This window comes from Oncorhynchus masou, chromosome 24 (assembly GCF_036934945.1).
Source record: "Oncorhynchus masou masou isolate Uvic2021 chromosome 24, UVic_Omas_1.1, whole genome shotgun sequence".
NCBI lineage: Eukaryota > Metazoa > Chordata > Actinopteri > Salmoniformes > Salmonidae > Oncorhynchus > Oncorhynchus masou.
In genome coordinates, this window is record NC_088235.1 from 38,051,997 (window position 1) to 38,071,682 (window position 19,686).

Genomic DNA, 19,686 nt, shown 5'->3' on the forward strand with positions numbered 1-19,686 from the left:
CGTCCTCAGGAAAGGAGCTTATCAAGGCATCAAGCTCATTGATGAACTCTCCGAGGGAACCTGGAGGGCGATAAATGATAAGGATGTTAAGCTTGAAAGGGCTGGTAACTGTGATAGCATGGAATTCAAAGGAGGCGATAGACAGATGGGTAAGGGGAGAAAGAGAGAATGACCACTTGGGAGAGATGAGGATCCCGGTGCCACCACCCCGCTGACCAGAAGCTCTCGGGGTGTGCGAGAACACGTGGGCGGCCGAAGAGAGAGCAGTAGGAGTAGCAGTGTTATCTGTGGTGATCCATGTTTCCGTCAGTGCCAAGAAGTCGAGGGACTGGAGGGAGGCATAGGCTGAGATGAACTCTGCCTTGTTGGCCGCAGAATGATTTTCTTGTTTTTGTGAAAATGTTGCTGGCTGAATTCTAGGCTTATAGCTATGCTAGCTATCAATACTCTTACACAAATGCTTGTTTAACTATGGTTGAAAAGCATATTTTGAAAATCTGAGATGACAGTGCTAACAAAAGTCTAAGCTTGAGAGCAAATATATTTATTTCATTTAATTTGCGATTTTCATGAATAGTTAACGTTGCGTTATGCTAATGAGCTTGAGGCTATAAATAGGATCCTGGATCCGGGATTGCTCGACGCAAGAAGTTAATGGATTCCTTATCCCACATTGAAAGTGTAGCACTGCTTGTAGCACTGCTTTCTTTTTCAACCTTTAACCTCTGAAACTCAGCAACTTCCCATTGGCCATGTTCAGTGGCAGAATACAGAGGGGGACTCGATCCCAAACATTTTTTTAAAACTATTTTTGGGTAATAAGGTATTTGGTAACAAGGGTTTTAACAAATACAGCTTGCAACTTAAAAGCAAGATACATTTGCCGTGACAGCGGATACAATCTACCCTCCCAACTAACTTTTTGCAATCTCTTGTCAAAATCTCACAACCCAAATGTTTGTTGACCGCATTAGTGGAACCTTAGACAAAATGAGAAGTCGCCTGGCTGTTCTATTTTTTTATTTTATTTATCCTCGTCAGTGGATTGCTGGTTCAGTGCTAAGAGCTTGGCAGCTTGGACCAGTGAGCTCCTTTTAATTAAATATTACAGAGGTTTACATACACTTAGGTTGGAGTCATTAACTTGTTTTTCAAGTGATTTATGTTGCTAGACCTAATTAGCAAGAGCAAGTTGAAAGGTTTGAAATGGCTTCTTGTTTATGACCTTTTTTTTCATTAAGTAGGATTTTTTTTTTTGGTAGTCGACTACCACACTAAATGGCCAAATGTATGTGGACACCTGGTTGTCGAACATCTCATTCCAAAATCATGGGCATTAATATGGAGTTGGTCCCCCTTTTAACTGATATAAAAGCCTCCCCACTTCTGGAATGGCTTTCCAGTAGATGTTGGAACATTGCGGCGGGACCTTGCTTCCATTCAGCCACAAGCATTAGTGAGGTTGTCTACTGATGTTGGGCGACTACGTCTGGCTCGCAGTCGGCGTTCCAATTTATTCCGAAAATGTTCGATGGGTTTGAGGTCAGGGCTCTGTGCAGGCCAGTCAAGTTCTTCCACACCGATCTCAACAAGCCATTTATGTATGGACCTCACTTGGTGTACGGGGGCATAGTCATGCTGAAACAGGAAAGGGCCTTCCTTAAACTTTTGCCACAAAGTTGGAAGCACAGAATCATCTATAATGTTATTGTATGCATTAGCTATAAGATTTTCCTTCACTGGATCTAAGGGGCCTTGCCCGAACCATGAAAAACAGCCCCCAGACTATTATTCCTCCACCAAACTTTACAGATGGCACTATGCATTGGGGCAGGTAGTGTTCTCCTGGCATCCGGCAAACCCAGATTTGTCAGTTGGACTGCCAAATGGTGAAGCATAACTCCAGAGAACGCGTTTCCACTGCTCCAGCCGACGCTTGGAATTGCGCATGCTGATCTGAGCCTTGTGTGCGGCTGCTCGGCTATGGAAACCCATTTCATGAAGCTCACGATGAACAGTTATTGTGCTGACGTTGCTTGCAGGGGCAGTTTAGAACTCTAGTGAGTGTTGCAACTGAGGACAGACAATTTTTATGAACTGAAGCACTCGGTGGTCCCATTATGTGAGCTTTTGTGGCCTACCACTTCTCGGTTGAAACATTGCTCCTCAACGTTTCCACATCACAATAACAGCACTTGACTAACTGACTAGTTGGCATCTTATCTCGGTGCCATGTTGAAAGTCACTGAGCTCTTTAAGGCCATTCTACTGCCAATGTTTGTCTATGGAGATTGCATATCTGTGTGCTCTATTTTGCACACGTCAGCAATGGGTGTGGCTAAAATAGCCAAATCCACTAATTTGAAGGGGTGTCCACATACTACTTGTTTACTATAATGTACTTATTTTTCTATACTTAGCATTAGCTTAATTTTATTAATACTCTAAAGATCAAATGCCCTGTGCAGTCAAGTGATATTCCTGTGTTTTAATATTTCCACACTGGTTGGAATAATATTGTGAAAATGATAATGCCCTTAGTGTATGAACTGTTTAAAAAGAATGCCTGGAATGTCAGTCTGCTTTGGTGGAATAGCGTTTTGGCCTGCCTGGTGACCTTACCAGGCAGTTAATTAGTTAGTAGACCAATAAGAACGAGAGTTCCAAACCTCTGCCAATAACAGCTAGTTTTCCTCTCTCGGACCCCTCCCAGAATGTCCTAGCAAAATTCTTGCTTGAGAAATTGCTCTTTGCTAAGAAGCTATTGTTTATTTTTTTACCATTTTAATTTAAAACAATTACGTACTTAGTTTGTTACCCAGAAATTGTTTGATATTGAGAAACTGCTGCTGTGGGTCTTTTAGATCATAATCCCTTGTGTGAGCTGCTTCTGAAGTTATCACAGCCATATCACCATGAAATGGAATGCAATATATACCCAGTGTGGCACTCGATAAACTTGCAGACTTATGTTTGCATAGCAACAGATTTAACTACACTGAAGAAAAATATGAACGTAAAATGTTGGTCCATGTTTAATGAGTTGAAATAAAAGACCCCAGAAATTGTTTGTGCACAAAACGCTTATTTCTCTCAAATGTTCTGCACAAATTTGTTTACATCCCTGTAAGTGAGCATATCTGCTTTGCCAAGATAATCCATCCATCTGACAAGTGTGACATTTCAAGAAGCTGAAACAGCATGGCAATTACGCAGATGCACCTTGTGCTGGGAACAATAAAAGGCCACTCTAAAATCTGCCGTTTTGTCACACAGCACAATGTCTCAAGTTGAGGGAGCATGCAATTGGCGTGCTGACTGCAGCAATATCCGCGGGTGGACGACAATGCAAATAGTCTTTGTAGCAATTTGATTAGATGTTCAGTAGTCTTATGGTTTGGGGGTAGAAGCTGTTTAGAAGCCTCTTGGACCTAGACTTGGTGCTCCGGTACCGCTTTCTGTGCGGTAGCTAAGAGAACAGTCTATGACTAGCATCATCCGACGAGCATCAGCGCCAGTGTAGTATGATTCGATCTTAGTCCTGTATTGACGCTTTGCCTGTTTGATGGTTCGTCGGAGGGCATAGCGGAATTTCTTAAGCTTCTGGGTTAGAGTCCCGCTCCTTGAAAGCTGCAGCTCTACCTTTCAGCTCAGTGCGGATGTTGCCTGTAATCCATGGCTTCTCGTTGGGGTATGTACGTACAGTCACTGTGGGGGACAACGTCATCAATGCACTTATTGATGAAGCCGATGACTGATATGATGTACTCCTCAATGCCATTGGAGGAATCGCGGAACATATTCCAGTCTGTGCTAGCAAAACAGTCCTGTAGCTTAGCATCTGCTTCATCTGACCACTTTTTTTCATTGATCTAGTCACTGTTGCTTCCTGCTTTAGTTTTTGCTTGTAAGCAGGAATCGGGAGGATAGAATTATGGTCAAATTTGCCAAATGGAGGGCGAGGGAGAGCTTGGTAAGCGTCTGTGTGGAGTAAAGGGGATTGCTAAGTTTTTGAAATTAATTTATTTCTCTCATGCTGATGGAAATTGGGTATAACCGATTTGTTTCCCTGCATTAAAGTCCCCGGCCACTAGGAGTGCCGTCTCTGAGCTCTTTCCGGTTTGCTTATGGTGGTATACAGCTCATTGAGTGCGGTCTTAGTGCCAGCATCGGTCTGTGGTGGTATGTAGACATCTACGAAAAATACAGATAAACTCTCTAGGTAGAGTGGTCTACAGCTTATCATGTGATACTCTACCTCAGGTGAGCAAAACCTTGAGACTTCTTTAGATATCGTTATTTTCCAGCGATTGTGCATTGGCCAGTAGTACGGATTGCAAGGGAAGATTAGCCACTCGTCGGCAGATCCTCACAAGGCACCCTGATCTCTGTATACTTCTGGCCCTTCTTTGAACACTGTGTTAACCTGTTGCGTCGCGCAATCCCGGATCCGGGATTCTATTTATAGCCTCAAGCTCATTAGCATAACGCAACGTTAACTATTCATGAAAATCGCAAATGAAATGAAATAAATATATTTGCTCTCAAGCTTAGACTTTTGTTAACAACACTGTCATCTCAGATTTTCAAAATATGCTTTTCAACCATAGCTAAACAAGCATTTGTGTAAGAGTATTGATAGCTAGCATAGCTATAAGCCTAGAATTCAGCCAGCAACATTTTCACAAAAACAAGAAAAGAATTCAAATAAAATCATTTACCTTTGAAGAACTTCAGATGTTTTCAATGAGGAGACTCTCAGTTAGATAGCAAATGTTCAGTTTTTCAAAAAAATATTATTTGTGTAGGACAAATCGCTCCGTTTTGTTCACATTTGGCTATGAAAAAAACCTGTATACAGTTATAGCCTCAAGCTCATTAGCATAATGTAACGTTAACGATTTCTGAAAATTGCAAATAAAATGAAAATAATGCGCCTGCTCTCAAGCTTAGCCTTTTCTTAACAACACTGTCATCTCAGATTTTCAAAATATGCTTTTGAACCATAGCTATTCACTAACTTGTGTAAGTGTATGCTAAGCTAGCTTAGCATTTTGAGTAGCATTTAGCACGCAACATTTTCACAAAAAACCAGATAACCAAATAAATAAAATCATTTACCTTTGAAGAGCTTCGGATGTTTTCAATGAGGAGACTCTCAGTTACATAGCAAATGTTCAGTTTTTCCTGAAAGAATCTTTGTGTAGGAGAAATCGCTCCGTTTTGTGCATCACATTTGGCTACCGAAACGAACCGAAAATTCAGTCACCAACAACGTCAAACTTTTTCCGAATTAACTCCATAATATCGACCGAAACATGGCAAACGTTGTTTGGAATCAATCCTCAAGGTGTTTTTTCACATATCTCTTCATTGATATATCGTTCGTGGAAGCCTGCTTTCTTCTCTGAATTCCATGGAAAAATACTTGCAGCTGAGGTTTGCGCACCAATTTCGGCGCAGGACACCGGGCGGACACCTGGTAAATGTGGTCTCTTATGGTCAATCTTCCAATGATATGCCTACAAATACGTCACAATGCTGCAGACACCTTGGGGAAACGACAGAAAGGGCAGGCTCATTCATCTCGCATTCACAGCCATATAAGGAGACAATGGAAAACGGAGCCTCAAAAATCCTGCTGATTTCCTGGATGCCGTTTCATCTTGGTTTTGCCTGTAGCTCACGTTCTAGGGCACGCACAGAGAATATCTTTGCAGTTCTGGAAGCCTCAGTGTTTTCTTTCCAAAGCTATCAATTATATGCATAGTCGAGCATCTTTTTGTGACAAAATATTGAGCTTAAAACGTGCACGTTTTTGTATCCAAAAATGATATAGCGCCCCTAGAGTTTCAAGAGGTTAACAACCCTCCAGGCAAGCTTCAATGCCATACAACTCTCCTTCCGTAGCCTCCAATTGCTCTTAAATACAAATAAAACTAAATGCATGCTCTTCAACCGATCGCTACCCGCACCTGCCAGCCTGTCCAACATCACTACTCTGGACGGCTCTGACTTAAAATACGTGGACAACTACAAATACTTAGGTGTCTGGTTAGACTGTAAACTCTCCTTCCAGACCCATATCAAATATCTCCAATCCAAAGTTAAATCTAGAATTGGCTTCCTATTTCGCAACAAAGCATCCTTCACTCATGCTGCCAAACATACCCTTGTAAAACTGACCATCCTACCAATCCTCGACTTTGGCGATGTCATTTACAAAATAGCCTCCAATACCCTACTCAACAAATTGTCTATCACAGTGCAATCCGTTTTGTCACCAAAGCCCCATATACTACCCACCATTGCGACCTGTACGCTCTCGTTGGCTGGCCCTCGCTTCATACTCGTCGCCAAACCCACTGGCTCCATGTCATCTACAAGACCCTGCTAGGTAAAGTCCCCCTTATCTCAGCTCGCTGGTCACCATAGCATCTCCCACCTGTAGCACACGCTCCAGCAGGTATATCTCTCTAGTCACCCCCAAAACCAATTCTTTCTTTGGCCGCCTCTCCTTCCAGTTCTCTGCTGCCAATGACTGGAACGAACTACAAAAAGCACTGAAACTGGAAACACTTATCTCCCTCACTAGCTTTAAGCACCAACTGTCAGAGCAGCTCACAGATTACTGCACCTGTACATAGCCCACCGATATTTTAGCCCAAACAACTACCTCTTTCCCTACTGTATTTAATTTATTTATTTTGCTGCTTTGCTCCCCATTATTTTTATTTCTACTTTGCACATTCTTCCATTGCAAATCTACCATTCCAGTGTTTTACTTGCTATATTGTATTTACTTTGCCACCATGGCCTTTTTTTTGCCTTCCTTATCTCACCTCATTTGCTCATCGTATATAGACTTGTTTATACTGTATTATTGACTGTATGTTTGTTTTGCTCCATGTGTAACTCTGTGTCGTTGTATGTGTCGAACTGCTTTGCTTTATCTTGGCCAGGTCGCAATTGTAAATGAGAACTTCTCAACTTGCCTACCTGGTTAAATAAAGGTGAAGTTAAAGCTTGGTCGCAAATGGGTCTTCCAAATGGACAATGACCCCAGGCATACTTCCAAAGTTGTGGCAAAATGGCATAAGGACAACAAAGTCTAGGTATTGGAGTGGCCATCACAAAGCCCTGACCTCAATCCTACAGAACATTTGTGGGCAGAACTGAAAAAGCATGTGTGAGCAAGGAGGCCTACAATCCTGACTCGGTTACACCAACTCTGTCAGGATCAATGGGCCCAAATTCAACCAATTTATTGTTGGAAACTTGTTGAAGGCTACCCAAAACGTTTGACCCAAGTTAAACAATTTTAAAGTCGATGCTACCAAATACTTATTGAGTGTATATGAACTTCTGACCCACTGGGCATGTAATGACAGAAATAAAAGCTGAAATAAATCATTCTGTACTAATTGTTCTGACATTTCACATTCTTAAAATAGTGGTGATCCTAACTGACCTACGACAATTTTTACTATGATTAAATGTCAGGAATTGTGAAAAACTGAGTTTTTAAATGTAGTTTGCTAAGGTGTATGAACTTCTAACTTCAGCTGTATGACATCAGTTTAATGATTTGGAAATGTACAGTGCACATTTGGACTCACGGGTGTTTGCCTTGTATGACATCAAAGCAGTATTTATTATAATCATTATTATAATTATAATAATTATAATTTACAGCCTTTCCCTCACTCAGACAAAACATTTGCAAAAGTTGCCCAATTACTGGGAGGGAGGAGGGGGACGACTACTTGTCACGCTCAAGTTCAGAACAGCCGTCAATCAAAAACCATACAGCAATGTGAAGCACAGAGCCCGAGCTCTGACGTCATGTATAGCATTTTACTGTACAGCTACTACGTTCCATTTGAGACATATTAGTGCCCAAATCTGCCATTTTCAACATGTATACAGGTACGAGTGTAAAGGGCTACCACTGCATGTTGCCTGGCACATCAGAGTTAACCAATGCTCTCCTGTTTATTTCCCTCAGGGCTGGCTGCCTTAGACCATGTTCTGACCCCAAGAATGAAAGCCTCTCACGTTGCCATAGAGACCATGAGGGATCACCTGGATGCTGTTTATGATATCACCGTTGTGTATGAGGCAACACTGGGCAAAAGCAGTGATAGACAACCTGCCCCAACCATGCCAGGTATGAAGTTGTTTGAGACAATTCTGTTTTTTTCAGATATTAAAGGGGTACACTTTAGGAAGTAAAACTAAGCAACCGATGTTTTCAACCCACTAAACATGTGCAATTAACAATCTATATTTAATTTTTTGATCATCGACAAGGCTGTTTCAGAGTGATTGGGTTAAGTGTAGAAGACACATTTCAGAAGGCATTCAGTTGTACAACTGACTAGGTATCCCCCTTTCCCTTTATTTGAGCTATTGTCAGCGCCGTTTTAAATTGCAATAGTAATGACTGATGCCAGTGAGTCACTGGCAGGGATCGTCAAATTGTCTGTGGCAGCCTTAAAGTGTGGATTAAATCATCAAATGTTATTTGTCACATACACATGGTTAGCAGATGTTAATGCGAGTGTAGCGAAATGCTTGTGCTTCTAATTCCGACAATGCAGTGATAACCAATGAGTAATCTAACCTAACAATTCCACAACTACTACCTTATACACACAAGTGTGAAGGGATAAAGAATATGTACATAAAGATATATGAATGAGTGGTATAGAACGGCAAAAGCAAGATGCAGTAGATGGTATAGAGTACAGTATATACCTATACATATGAGATGAGTAATGTAGGGTATGTAAACATTATATTAAGTGGCATTGTTTAAAGTGGCTAGTGATACATTTTTTACATAAATTTCCATTATTAAAGTGGCTGGAGTTGAGTCACTATGTTTGCAGCAGCCACTCAATGTTAGTGGTGGCTGTTTCGTCTAATGGCCTTGAGATAGAAGCTGTTTTTCAGTCTCTCGGTCCCTGCCTTGATGCACCTGTACTGACCTCGCCTTCTGGATGATAGTGGGGTGAACAGGCAGTGGCTCGGGTGGTTGTTGTCCTTGATGATCTTTATGGCCTTCCTGTGACATCGAGTGGTGTAGGTGTCCTGGAGGGCAGGTATTTTTCTCTGGATAGCCTTACGGTTGTGGGCGGAGCAGTTGCCGTATCGGGCGGTGATACAGCCTGACACGATGCTTTCGATTGTGCATATGTAGATGTTTGAGTGCTTTTGGTGACAAGCCGAATTTCTTCAGCCTCCTGAGGTTGAAGAGGCGCTGCTGCGCCTTCTTCACAACGCTGTCTGTGAGGGTGGACCAATTCAGTTTGTCCGTGATGTGTACGCCGAGGAACTTAACTTTCCACCTTCTCCACTACTGTCCCGTCGATGTGGATAGGGGGGTGCTCCCTCTGCTGTTTCCTGAAGTCCACAATCATCTCCTTTTTTGTTTTGTTGACGCTGAGTGTGAGATACAGTGACCGTACGTAAATATCCCAACCAGAAGCAATGGATTACAGGCAACATCCGCATCGAGCTAAATACTAGAGCTGCCGCTTTCAGGGAGCAGGGCACTAATCTGGGTGCCTGGAATAAATCTCGCTATGCCATCCAACAAACCATCAAACAAGCAGTGTCAAAACATGAATAAGATTGAATCCTACTACACCAGCTCTGATGCTCGTCGGATGTGGCGGGGCTTGAAAACTCTTACAGGCTACAAAGGGAAACCCAGATCCGAGCTGCCCAGTGACGTGAACCTACCAGGCGAGCTAAGTGCCTTTTTTACGCTCGCTTCGATGCAAGCAACACTGAAGCATGCACAAGAGATTCTGATGTGCTGCAGGAGGGACTGGTGCACTTCACAAAATAGATGGCATCATGAGGAAATGATGTTGCTTCAATATATCCACATCTCCATTCATCAGTCATGAAGTTTAAGCTTGGTCGCAAATGGGTCTTCCAAATGAACAATGACCCCACGCATACTTCCAAAGTTGTGGCAAAATGGCTTGAGGACAAAGTCAAGGTATTAGAGTGGCAATCACAAGGCCCTGGCCTCGATCCTAGAGAATTTGTGATCAGAACTGAATTAGCGTGTGCGAGCAAGGGGGGCTACAATCCTGACTCTGTTATATACCAGCTCTCAGGAGGAATGGGCCAACTTATTGTAGGAAGCAGGTGGAAGCCTACCCAAAACATTTGACCCAAGTTAAACAATTTAAAGGCAATGCTACCAAATACCAATTGAGTGTGTGTAAACTTCTGACCCACTGGGAATGTGATGAAAGAAATAAAAGCTAAAATAAATCACTATTATTCTGACATTTCCCATTCTTAAAATGGGTCATCCTAACTGACCTAAGACAGGGAATTTTTACTTGGATTAAATGTCAGGAATTGTAAAAACTGAGTTTAAATGTAGTTGGCTAAGGTGTATGTAAACTTCCGACTTCAATTGTATATACAGGGTCAGTTCCAATACCATATTTACATTGTGCAGGGATACTGGAGTGATGGAGATTGATATGTATAGGGGTAAGGTGACTAGGCATCGGGATATAAGATAAACAGAGTAACAGCAGCTTGTAGGTGTGCGTGTGTGGAGAGTCAGTATAAAAGTATGTGCATATTATGTGTGAGTGAGGAGATGATGGTGTGTGTAGGGTCCTGTGAGTGTGCAATACTAAACGGTCAATAAAGATCCAAGGTTAACTCCGTCTGTGTAGCTATTTGTCAGTCTTAATCCTTGGGGATGAAAGCTGTTCAAGAGCCTGTTAGTGCCAGACTTGATGTAACGGTACCCCTTGCCATGTGGAAGCAGAGAGTATAGTCTATGGGTTGGGGGTTGGAGTTAACGATTTTCCGAGCCTTCCTTTCACATCACCTGATATTGATGTCCTGGATGGCAAGGAGCTCGGCCCAAGTGATGTACTAGGCTGTCCGTACTACCCTCTGTAGATCCATGCAATCGGGGGCGGTGCTATTGCCATACCAGGCAGTGATGCACCCTGTCAAGATGCTCTCAATGGTACAGCTGTAGAACTTTTTGAGGATTTGCGAATCCATGCCAATCTTTTTCAACCTCCTGAGGGGGAAGAGGTGCGATCTTGTGTGTTTTGACCATTTGAAGTTTTTTGTGATTTGGACACCGAGGAACTATAAGCTTTTGACCTGCTCCACTGCAGCCATGTTATGAAATGTATTTATGAAGCCCTTTTTAAATCTGCAGATCTAACAGAGTGCTTTATACAGAAACCCAGTCTAAACCCCCTAACAGCAAGCAATGCAGATGTAGAAGCACAGTTGCAAGGAAATACTCCCCAGAAAGGCAGGAACCTAGGAAGAAACCTTGTAGAGGAACAAGGCTCTGGGGGGTGGCCAGTCCTCTTCTGGCTGTACGGGGTGGAGATTATAAGAGTACATGGCCATTAAGGCCAGATCGTTCCTCAAGATGTTCAAACCTTCATAGATGACGAGCAGGGTCAAATAATAATTTGTGTTTGTAGAGGGTGCCACAGGTCAGCACCTCAGGAGTAAATGTCAGTTGGCTTTTCATAGCCAAGCATTCAGAAGTAGAGAGACTAAAACAGCAGGTTCGGGACAAGGTAGCATGTCCGGTGAACATTTCAGGGTTGCATAGCCGCGGGCAGAACCGGTGATGTGGATGGGACCATACTCACCCTCCCATTTCCCGTAGTCCACAATCAGCTCCTTGGGTCTTACTGACTTTGATGAAGAGGTTGTTGCTCTGGCACAGCACTGCCAGGTCACTGACCACCTCCCTGTAGGCTGATTCATCATCGTTGATGATCAGGCCTACCACCATCGAGTCGTCAGCAAACTTGATGATGGCGTTGGAGTTGTGCGTAGCCACGTAGTCGTGGGTGTACAGGAGGGGGCTAAGCACACACCCCTGTGTTGAGGGTCAGCGTGGCGGAGGTGATGCCTTTCCTCACCATCTGGCATCGGCTCAGTCTCAACGTCAACAGTGAAGAGGCGACTCCGAAATGCTGGCCTTCTAGGCAGGGTTGGAAAGAAAATAAGACCAATAAAAATAAAATAATTAAGAGGGACAAAAGAACAAACACTGGACAGAGGACTCCAGCATCCCGAGAGTCACCTATTCACTGTTGACGTTTGGTGTTTTGCGGGTACTATTTAATGAAGCTACCAGTTGAGGACTTGGAGAGGCGTCTGTTTCTCAAACTAGACACTAATGTATTTGTCCTCTTGCTTGGTTGTGCGCCGGGGCCTCCCACTCCTCTTTCTATTCTGGTTAGAGCCAGTTCTGTGAAGGGAGTATTACACAGCATTGTATGAGATCTTCAGTTTCTTGGCAATTTCTTGCATGGAATAGCCTTCGTTTCTCAGAAAAATAAGTTTCCGAAGAAAGTTACTTGTTTCTGGACATTTTGAGCCTGTATTCGAACTGGCGCTCCAGATTCTCAACTAGTCTAAAGGCCAGTTAAAGGGGTTAACATTTATTTATTTTATTTTTTCCTCCCCAATTTCGTGGTATCCAATTAGTAGTAGTTACTGTCTTGTTTCATCGCTGCAACTCCTGTACGGACTCGGGAGAGGCGAAGGTCGAGAGCCATGCGTCCCCCGAAATGCAACCCAACCAAGCTGCATTGCTTCTTGACACAGCGCACATCCAACCCGAAAGCCAGCTGCACCAATGTGTCGGAGGAAACACTATACCTAGCGACCTGGTCAGCGTGCACTGCGTCCGGTCCGCCACAGGAGTCGCTAGTGGGCGATGAGACGAGGATATCCCTGCCGGCCAAACCCTCCCTAACCCTGGGCCAATTGTGCGTCGCCCCATGAGCCTCCCGGTCGGCTGCGGCAGAGCCTGGGTTCAAACCCAGAATCTCTGGTGGCATAGTTAGCACTGCAATGCAGTGCCTTAGACCACTGCGCCACCTGGGAAGAAGGCCAGTTTTGTTGCTTCTTTAATCAGCACAAACATTTTCAGCTGTGTTAACATAATTGCAAAAGGGTTTTCTAATGATCAATTAGCCTTCTAAAATGATAAACTTGGATTAGCTAACAACGTGCCATAGGAACATAGGAGTGATGGTTGCTGATAATGGGACTCTGTACACTTATGTATAAATTCCGTAATAGATTTGCTGTTTCCAGCTACACTAGTCATTTACAACATTAACAATGGCTACACTGTATTTCTGATCAATTTGATGTGATTTTAATGGACAAAAGAGTTGATTTTCTTTAAAAAACAAGGACATTTCTAAGTGACCCCAAACTTTTGAACTGTAGTGTAGTCGGAGCTACCGAATGTCTTTTTTTTTTACATTTACAAGTGAATGTGAACAAGAGACATTGTGCAAATTAACAAAATGTTGATGCATGCTTGTTTGACGGAAGAACTGTACTGGCCCTGGAGCAGCATGTGTCCACACTGTGTGGAGTCTGGAATTGCTAGGGCAACGGGCCTGCCTGCTCTGCTCAGAAAAGAGGAGGGGGGAGCAGACAAAGATAAAAAAAAAAAACGCAAGGAAATCAAGATAGCAATGGCAGCTGTACAGATTTCAGATGGCAGAACGCTAGCGGTACATAATGCTCCGCCTCTCAATTCAGCCAATTACGTCGATAACTAGCCAATTAAGATTCGGGATTAACGCAGAAATGTGTTTTTCACTCAGGAAAAAAAAGACTAAACGCTTAAGAATGATCTTGCTGTGTTTTGTAAACGCAAATCTAAAATGCTTTTTGTCATTTCTGCTCGACATTCACGAACAGGCATTCGATCAGCAGACATCAGTGCTGGACTGATGTGTAGCTACATTTCTCCGGTACTTTTCGATGTAGCCTGCTTTTCTCAGGTAAAATACAATATTAACTTTTAGCAAAACATTGGCTACATTCTTTCTTATGATAAGCATTAGAAATGTGATGGCCATGCATTGTTTTTGCAACAACAAAAAATGCCCTTGCTTCATTTTCTTTTATGGCTGCCAGCCAAATAGCATTGCACTTCTCTTGTCGTCTGATGAAAATCAAGCTATTTACTGCCAAATGTGTTGGACTAATGTATTTTCTGTGAAGGAAAACTATAGTTGCACACCCCCGATCACTCAATTGAAGCACTCGATTGACACTCGATCGATTATCAATATAAAACGCAGGTGAAATTGTTTCAAACGCAGATTTTTTTGGAAGGTCTGCTTTTTGAAAATGTTGATTTCTAAACTCTAAACGGGTCTACAGACAATATGCAAACAGGGCCGACGGCGCGTAGCCCAGTGTTGCAATGCCGGTTTTCGTCACAAAAGGGGCAGCTCTTTGTAATACGCTCCGTCATTCAACACAGTTTTCTCCTACCTGGAAATTGAGACCCGAAGTATCATTCCTTATAAAGACGAAGAGATGGACGTTTATTTTGAGGTTTGCAAAACGCCATTGCCTATCAAGTTTGGAGGAGTGTATGTGTGAGCTGGTGAGACGATACGAGAACCTTTACAACCCTTCAATGCGGTTATATTCGGACATGCAAGCAAAAGACGATAGGTGGAGAGAGAGAGATCATGACATTTGAGCACCGATATCAAAGAAACACGGCGAAAGATTCGGTACTGGTATGTTCGTAATCTGAAAAGTGTGAAGGAGACTAGGAGTGCGGCCACAGCAAAGGCTGATCTGGCCTGATGTGATTTGCGGTCTTTGGGGTTTCTTATATCCCAGGAGGTTTTCATGATGCAATCCAGCTAGTAGTGTGCAATAAGGATTTTAATGATTCCTTTGCCCTCGTGGATCTGGCTGATTGGTTGCGTCATGAAAATGCCAAATAAGTGCTATGATTAAGAATAGGCCTATAGGCTAATCTGAGGGCCTATAAGAAAAACACAGCAGGCAGGGCTCTTGAGGATTCTATAGTTTCTTAAACTGGGCATTCAAATTATGCTCAGATTATAGTGTTTTGGAAATTATGGGGGAAACCACCTGAGTGCAAATTGTAGTCGCTTAATTCCCTAATTTGGAGTTGGAGGACGAAGAATTTAGGGTCACATCCATAATCTTCTGAACCTACATGGTGCCTCATAAACAACCTGTTGAACACACTTTTGATTTGATGGCTGACTACGTGGCCTTCGGCTCCTATGCTCTTCCTTGTGGTGTTCTGTCTCTCATTCATATTTTCTCTGTTTGATAGAATTCCTGTGTAAGGAATCTCCAAGAGTTCACATCCACTTTGAACGTGTGGACATGAAGGAAATTCCTCCAGAGTCTGTTTTTCCGTGGGTGGCTGCACAAGCGATTTGAGATCAAGGACCAGTGAGTATCCTCTTACTTACCCCCTCTCTCTAACCCTGTCTGACATTACGACACTGACCAACCTGCTATACACAATTTCCACGTGTAGGCCAAGGTTCAGTTCATGTAAGGAAAATTAATCAGGACTGTTGCCACCACTTCAAATGGTGGACTGCAATGTTAATTTTAAGGATGTTAGAGCTGGTCTGTTTTGATTGCTCATTCAATCATATGAGTGCCCTGACTACACAATAAAAGTGTGCACAGAATATCCAGGTTTATGGGAAAATCTGATTGGAGGAGTCCGGACTTCTTGGTTATTCTCATTTGATGCCGTGAATTTTTCAACCATAATTTCTGGAATATCTCGGAATTAGCGAATATTTGCAAACCTAGAACTGACAATTACAGTTATAAATTGGTATGATTGGCTAATTGTATACACAAACTGGGGAGATGTGTTAACTCTAAAATGAACCTTCTCTTTATGTACAGGATGTTGACTACTTTCTATGAGTCTGAGGATCCAGACAAAAAAGGCAAATTCCCTGGAGAAAGTCAAAGGTCCCATCTGAGTATTATGAAGACGTTGCCATCGCTGCTATTTTTGGGGGGGCTAACACTGCCAATGCTGATGACGGAGTCTGGCAGGAAACTCTATGTCCGAACCTGGGTGTATGGGACTCTGTTGGGATGGCTCTGGGTGAATGTTAGTCCATAGGAAGCTTGTGGTGGTCATCATGCCATCTGCTCTGGGTATGGAAAGACCTTGCCCTTTCACTCACCCATCAAGCAGGTGAGTGTGGTTTTTTTTTTTTCAAACAAAGCACTTGTTGCTGTTTTAGGCCTCCCGGGTGGCGCAGTGGTTAAGGGTGCTGTACTGCAGGGCCAGCTGTGCCATCAGAGACTCTGGGTTCGCGCCCAGGCTCTGTCGTAACTGGCCGCGACCGGGAGGTCCATGGGGCGACGCACAATTGGCCTAGCGTCGTCCGGGTTAGGGAGGGCTTGGCCAGTAGGGATGTCCTTGTCTCATCGCGCACCAGCGACTGCTGTGACGGGACGGGCGCAGTGCGCACTAACCAAGGTTGCCAGGTACCCGGTGTTTCCTCCGGCACACTGGTGCGGCTGGCTTCCAGGTTGGATGTGCGCTGTGTTAAGAAGCAGTGCGGCTGGTTGGGTTGTGTATCGGAGGACCTTCGTCTCTCCCGAGCCCGTACGGGAGTTGTAGCGATGAGACAAGATAGTAGCTACGACAACAATTGGATACCACGAAATTGGGGAGAAAAGGGGGTAAAAAAAACAAACACTTGTTGCTGTTAAGGTTTATGGGCTTCTACAATTCTGTCCAAATGTATGGCTCATTTCCTAACTAAACAGCTGTAAAAGAGATTGGGAGAGTGAAGCTGTTTTTGTTTCTTGTGCTGCTTGTTTCTTGCTCTATTGTTGTGTGCATCAGAACTTGCATCCAGATAAGATGAGGCATATTTCTTTCTTGAATTTCCCCCTTTATCTCAGCCATAAAGTATGACTCGATAGATTTCTTCCCTAAACCCTTTAGGCCTGTTACATAATAAATGTAGCCAATTCTGTACTTTTGCATGTCCAGTGTCCAGCATCCCTTTTCAACATGATGTAATCTTTCATTCGTTGACTAGAGTTAAGAGTTCAGCTCTCTGTTTGAGATGTTATGCTGCGCTCATGTGCTCTTGGAATTATTGACATCTCGGGACAGAGAAACTCCCCAAAAGCTCCCAGAATGTTCAGAACTGAGTTTACAACATCCAAAAACGTTCTTTGAGTTTCCAAGTAGTAAATAGGAGTGGGGAGTTCACATGTAACAATAACATATATCATAGTCTGAGCTTCCCAGTAAGTTAGCTTTGAGTTTACTATTCTAAGAAGCATGTGAACCCAGCATTAGAGAACAGATTTAATATTCAGTACTCATTAAAAAAAAGAGTGATTGGTGTTTATCCAATTGATATGTTCATGAGGGTGATGTAGGGTTTAGGTCTTTAGTGATGGTTACTTAGCCATACATGTTTAATGTTCTCTTCTTTTTTATGCCAAGTTCCAAGGTGTCTGCTGTATTTGTTTTACTTGTTTGAGTTGATGCAAAAGTTCCACAAATTGTTGCCAAACTACATACAAGTTCAGGGGTATCGAATAGGTATTTTAGGTGGAGCAACACATCTGTAATCCGGTCAATGTCCTGTCTGCTCTACCTGAAGAACCAATATTGTATTGTCTTTTGTAGTTGACCTAAAGATGCAAGTGTACCACATTTTCATTAGATTTTCTAAAACAAATTCTGTTGGTTCAGCTTGTTATTCTGAGGAAATTTTGTGTACACTGCCTTTATGCCATGTTATAGATTACACAAGGGGTATGGATAGCTATGTATTGAGAAGGCCAACTGTAGAAGATCCCTATATAGAATTAATATTTCTTTGTATACAAAGCCAACTGCATAATATGCATCACTATAACAAAAAAATACTATGCCCATAGTTTTTCATAATATAAACATGACTTTTTCCACTGTCACTTTACATGACGCTATTATTATAGCTTATTTATTAAAGGACTCTTCCGATAAGGATTTAATTAGGCAGTGGTAATAGCAACTGCCACTCCAAGGCCTCGCTTACTTATCCATCCTTTAAACGTTACTTCATTCAATTTGTTTAATTCTGTCAATTTGATTAAACAAAGCAAACAAGCTGATTGTAAAATAATAAAACAATTATTGTAAACTATTGTGCCAATTGTCCACCTTCTGTAGGAGTTAGTCAGTCCTTGGCTTTGCTTCTACTGAGGACGGCATGTAATGACTGCACTGGGACTCCCTCTACTGGACAGCACTTGAACTGTTCTGCACACCACAGTTTATTGGTCTATCTTCAGTTTTTTTTGTTTTTTTTTACCTTTATTTAACTAGGCAAGTCCAGTTAAGAACTAATTCTTATTTACATTAATGGCCTACCTGGGTGACACTGGGCCAATTGTGCGCTGCTCTATGGGACTCCCAATCACGACCGGCTGTGATACACCCTGGAATCGAACTAGGGTCTTTAGTGACGCAGTGCCTTAGACCGCAGCGCCACAGTTCATGAGCTTTTGGTGGGCAGTATTATATGCTGGAATATGTTTGTTTTAAAGCACTTGATTTTGAGAAACTTGTGGAATTTCTAAAGTAATGTTTTAATATTTGAAATGTTTTGTGGTAAATAAAGTACCTCTTGGTGTTTCATCAAGCTAAGAGTTTTTTTTATTTTATGTCCATGTCTTTTTCATACACTGGTGTAAAGCTTCAAGTCTCTATTTTATTCTGTTATTACTTGACAGCATGATAATGTATCATGCTTTTGTATATCACTGGGCAAAAAAATAAATCCTGGCTACCAAACGCACCCATATGCAGTGCTGTTTGAAATGTCTACCAAATGGCTTTGTATAAAAAGTTCAGAATCACATGTTACTATTCAGCTCGGTTCCAATGGTATATTGTTCCCTTTGAAGTTTGTTTCAAGTCTACTTTGAAATTCAGGTATTTTCTTTAAAATTGTCAAATGTGTTTATTTTCTGATATGTACATGGATAGACTGTATTGCTGAAATGTTGTAGTACTGGGACTTCTACTGCTGCCATCGCTACAGATCAAACATTCCTAAAAAAAAAAGATGGAATGAAAATTGAAGGCTCTGAAGTTTATAATCTTTGCATGTTGATTGAATAGATTTCTATTTTTGTATGTTAGTTTTAGAGGGACATTGTGAAATTATCTAATGCGCTGCTTAGAACGTTCAGAAGATTGTGCTGCTTTTATGCCTGACCTTTAATACTTGTTAATGCAGTGCAGCCAAAGAGACATACTTATGTACTTCGACCTTATGTACTCACCTTTACCCTATAGCACATAACTGAACCTGATCAGAAACCATAAACGTGTTCAGTCATGATTCAAGCATGCTTGTGTTCATTTGTGTTTTTGAGACTTTAGTAATAAAGGAATGACATTCAAAATAATTTGGATTGAATTTCTTACTTTTTAGTTGGTTGAAAACTGGTTGAACGAGAAGGGTGCAGTCAATATCCTGAATATTAATCAGTCAACGTAGTACCTGTTGGGTGATTGGTTGAGCCTTCTTGAGTGTGTGACTTCACAGATGCTCTACAGAGCCATCTGTTTAGCTAGCTCGTGCCGCCGGTATGAGCAGTTAGCACCGTCTGAACGACTTGGGAAACCAGCTTCAGCTTCATCACCAAATTAATTGGGAAATAAATAAGTCTCGCTAGCTACCAATTTATTTTGGTTTCACTGTCCGATCATTCAAAAAACGACCCCTTGTTATTTTTACCTTTCCACAAACTGGTATGTGTTGTTTGACATGAGCAAGTTAACCCAAATGTATCAAATAG

General features: G+C 42.3%; 1 pseudogene; it reads left to right on the forward strand.

Annotated features, from left to right (window-relative positions):
* The window catches only part of LOC135512136 (1-acyl-sn-glycerol-3-phosphate acyltransferase epsilon-like), a 44,733-nt pseudogene extending 25,446 nt beyond the window's left edge, over window positions 1-19,287 (forward strand).
* Window positions 19,288-19,686: the final 399 nt, after the last annotated feature.